Source organism: Triticum dicoccoides, chromosome 3B, assembly GCF_002162155.2.
Source record: "Triticum dicoccoides isolate Atlit2015 ecotype Zavitan chromosome 3B, WEW_v2.0, whole genome shotgun sequence".
Classification (NCBI taxonomy): domain Eukaryota; kingdom Viridiplantae; phylum Streptophyta; class Magnoliopsida; order Poales; family Poaceae; genus Triticum; species Triticum dicoccoides.
Genome location: NC_041385.1, coordinates 725,844,734 through 725,848,952, shown reverse-complemented (window position 1 = coordinate 725,848,952; position 4,219 = coordinate 725,844,734). Strand labels below are relative to the sequence as shown.

The 4,219-nt window shown below is 44.3% G+C and overlaps 1 long non-coding RNA gene across 1 annotated transcript; it reads right to left on the bottom strand.

Moving 5' to 3' along the window:
- Nucleotides 1-293: 293 nt before the first annotated feature.
- LOC119278114 lies at nt 294-2,345 on the bottom strand. The gene is made up of 3 exons (XR_005137578.1): nt 2,006-2,345; nt 1,686-1,859; nt 294-1,603 (listed from the first exon to the last, which is right to left on the bottom strand). It is a non-coding gene; the product is annotated as an uncharacterized LOC119278114 (long non-coding RNA).
- Between the last annotated feature and the right edge of the window lie 1,874 nt (nt 2,346-4,219).

Sequence of the window (4,219 nt, the reverse complement as noted above, 5' to 3'; positions counted from 1 at the left end):
TGAGGGCGCCGTTTAGGAAACTAGATGATACCCCGCGCGTTGCTGCGGGATACTATAGTTCACTTATGTGTGGAGTTAGTGTTGATACACATTGCATGACTCCATGAAAAAATAGAAGCCCCTGGTAACATTTTATTAAATAAAACTAACAAAGTCTCATCAGTCATTCCATCATCAGTACATTGCACTGCTAGGGTAGTACAATTAGAAGTGGGGCCAGAAGGAAGAAACCGGAGTGTCCCCTGTCCAACTTTCTTGTATTAATGTGTAACAAAGGAAGGACAGAAGCAATATAAGCAAGCATCCTCGGTTTTATTTATAACATTTCAGTCAACATTACATGCCTTCAAGGTCTGCAAATAAGATGGTTCCACTTTGAAGACATGCCAACATTGGACAGAACATAATAAAACATAAAATCAAAATTATTCCAAACACGCAAACATAAAAGAGGTGTGTAGCCTTTTATTGATGGAAATTATTAAAAAAACTTGACCGTCGGGAAAATAAGAAGGAACCCAAAGGCATGCCTTTTTTATGCAAGGGAAGGACCCAAAAGCTGGCTCCATTGCCCGCAATGGCGCAATTGCAAACTCAGTGTGGCACCCTTTTTGTGTGAATCAAGGTTGTAGCCTTTACACTTACATGACTTCCCGCCATGCTAGAAGCACTTCTTTCAAATACTGAAAAGAGTATAAGATTTGAAAATAAGTGAGGCTCCTACTTCAAGTTTTAACAAAAAAATATAATTAATATATCCGGGGGGATTCAAAGGCATATTTTGCATTTAATAGAGGGGAAGATCACATGCCAGACAACTAAAGTATCAATGATTGTCAATTCCGTAAGTAACACACAATCAAATATCCGCAGAGAAAACTAAGAAAATGACTCTACAATCAAGTGTTAGATTAAAACCAAACATGGAAACCATACTTGCCTCATTGTTTATTGGTAACACTTATAGTCGTCGTCATTGTACAGCTTTCAGCGGTTCCCAGTAGTGTTGAATGAACATGACCTGGAAATTACCTTTAAACAAATAATTACTTCAAGGAGAATAAGTACATGCATTAGAAGGAAAGTCAGTATACACACATATATATATATATGCTATCAATACATTTCGACAGTCACAACTGAAAGGTTTTTTTGTGCATATTCAAAAAGCGCCAATCACATGAAACAAAATCAACCAAGCTACAACAGAAACTTCATACCGGAATTGGCTAAAGCACATCAAATGGAACAGACCCTTAAATATAATAAATTCCAAATGTAGGGAAATAATGAATATCCGCGCTGGCTTTTTTTTCATCTGATCCTTTTCCCTTGACTTTTCATCTGACATTTTTCCTCTGATCAAATGAAAGAATGGTTGCCTTTTTTTCAAAAAAAGAAAGAAAGAACATGAATGTTTATTACGGACCGATGCCAAAGCCTTGTGCATCAAAAGGGTGAGATCAAAAACATGGAAGAACACTCGTGCATCAAAAGGGTGAGATCAAAACCATGGAAGAACAACGTCGCTACCGGCCATCAGCTATCAGGCCACGAGTAAACCTGCCACGGCCACCTTCGCACGTGTCGACGTTGCATATAGCTGCAACACATGAATACATGCATATAGATCGGCTTGCCGATGGATCGAATTTGGATGAAACTATATTAAGAATAGTACATACCTGCAGATTAAGGTCGAGTTTTCCTATTGGGCCAGCCACGCGAGATCGAGAAGACCTTGTCCTATCCATTTGCCTACTCTGATCCCCGTCGGCGTGACACCATTCCAGATCTTGCGATCCTAAAAAAACTCCCAAGCAGTGGGAGGGGCAATGCTAGATACCGGTTCTTGGGGCCTACAACATCAAAAGCTGCAGTCTTAAAAAATAATGAAACGTACATACTTTCCCTAACTTGAGAACTGCTAATCTCAGACTTGCACAAAGTAATCAACAACATCAGATCTACATGCGTGGGACAGGATGAGATCATGGAGCCTAACCTTTGGTGAGGATTTCATGATGCATTGATGGGGCAGTCATGATCTAAGACTACAACGCCATGGGACTTCCTCATTGTTGAACGATCACTCAATCAGAATCGAAGGTAGCACTGGATGGCATCGGCAGGCGAAGAGGACATGCCGACCTTGAAACCCAACGCGGAGAAGATGGCCAAGGCGACGAATCGGAGGGAGTAGAAGCGAACAAAGGTTGGGGATGCGGGGTGGATATTATTGATGGGGGAGGGGGAGAGGCAATGGGGATGGGGATGGCCGTGTCTGGAGCGCTGCCGCCGCCGCGAGAAGAATCCAAAGCGCAAGAAGGGGATGGGTCTGACCAGGGGCGTGTGGGCGTGGCTGCGTAGGGAAAATTAGATAAATTTTGCTTTTTCTTTTGAGGGAAATGACCTCACAAGGTGGGCTGTGTGGGACTGTATGATGTGTGACGTGGCTTGCTGTGATTGGATGCTGACGTGTCTACCTTGCATGTTGAGATAAATCAAATGTGGGGGTGAACTTCTTAAGTATATAGGATGTGTGACGTGGCTTGCTGTGATTTGATGCTGATGTGTCTACCTTGCATGTTGCGATAAATCAAGTAGTGGGGGTGAACTTCTTAAGTTTTTTTTTTTTTTGAGAATCTCACAAAGCTTTATTACTGAATCATAATGTTCATAGGTACAAAAAGAAGATCGTCGGGTTGTCCTAGCCAAGTGTGTCGGCCAAACCCTAAAGATAACGCATGCTTTGCGAGATTATGGGCCTCCGTATTGGAGGTCCTATACTCATGAGTAAACGAACATGAAATAAAGGTAGTTGCTCTAGCCTTGATTTCCTCGACAATGGCTCCAAATTCCGCTGAGCTTCCCTGTCTGATTGCATCTACCACCACCTTGCAATCGGAGGCAACAAGTAAATGGTTGATATAGAGATCTTCTGAAAGTGCTAATGCCTCCCGAACAGCTAGTGCTTCTAGCACCTGGGGGTTGTGCAGTCCTCTGAAAACGAGAGCTGACGCTCCCATGAACAAACCTCTCTCATCCCTGCAAACCACACCAACTGCGCCAAACGTACCTGGGCGTGACACGGCCGCGTCCACATTGAGTTTGTAGTAATCTGTTGGTGGTGGAATCCACGTACGGGGTCGTGGTACTGCTATCCCATGTGCTTCCTCCTTCTTCTTCAAAAACTCTATGTCTGATAAGTAAGCTTTGATGAAGTTGTCAGTGGCAAACGGAGTCTGGTATATATCCTCATGTATAGCTTTCCGTCTTGCACTCCAAATCGCCCATAAAGTAACAATCATCAACTGAAATTGCTCCGGTGGAAGAGAGTCATTCATGGCAAAGAGCCACAGCCGTGCGTCAGGTTCTGAGGTTGCCCACATGTGCTCGACCATCTCGGCTTCTGAAAGTGCCCACACACACCTAGACACATTACACTCCAGCAAAGAATGCCGCCAGCTATCCTGCCCTCCGCATAGGGAGCAAGCACTCTTAGTGGCCATATGACGATGGTTTAGGACATCTCTCGTAGGGAGTGAGTGTTGCGCCAATCGCCAAGTGAAAAAGCGCAGTTTCGGTGGCACTGACATGTTCCATAGCGAGTTCCACCACCTCATCTCATGTTCAGAGTTGGAAGGATCCTCCCTTTCCTCCAGCCATGCCTCGCGCCCAATCTTGATCTTGACAATCATCTTATAAGCTGACCGTACAGAAAAACGCCCCCTTGGATCATCATTCCACGCCCAGAAATCGTCCACAAGCCGTGTACAGAGCGGTATTTGCAAGATCGCCTCCACATCAATGGGTATGAACACCTGTCTAAGCAAGTCCTCTCGCCACGCAGCTCTAGTGTGGTCGATCAGATCAGAAACCAGTTGCGGTGGGTCAGCAACTAAGGAGGCTACCGGCTTCATCATTCCGTCCCTTGGGATCCAACTATGTTGCCATATGTTCGTGGTAGTTCCATCACCAATACGCCGGATAGCTCCTTGGGTGATAATATCTCTCCCATCAAGTATAGATCGCCACATCTGAGAAGGATGTGGACCTAGTTGAGCTTCAAGGACTGTACATTGTGGAAAATATGATGCTTTAAGGATTTGTGCACTAAGAGAGGAGGGATCATTCAATAATCTCCAAATTTGCCGAGACAAAAGTGCCAAGTTGAAGATTTCTATATCCCGAAAGCCAAGTCCTCCCAAACTTTTCG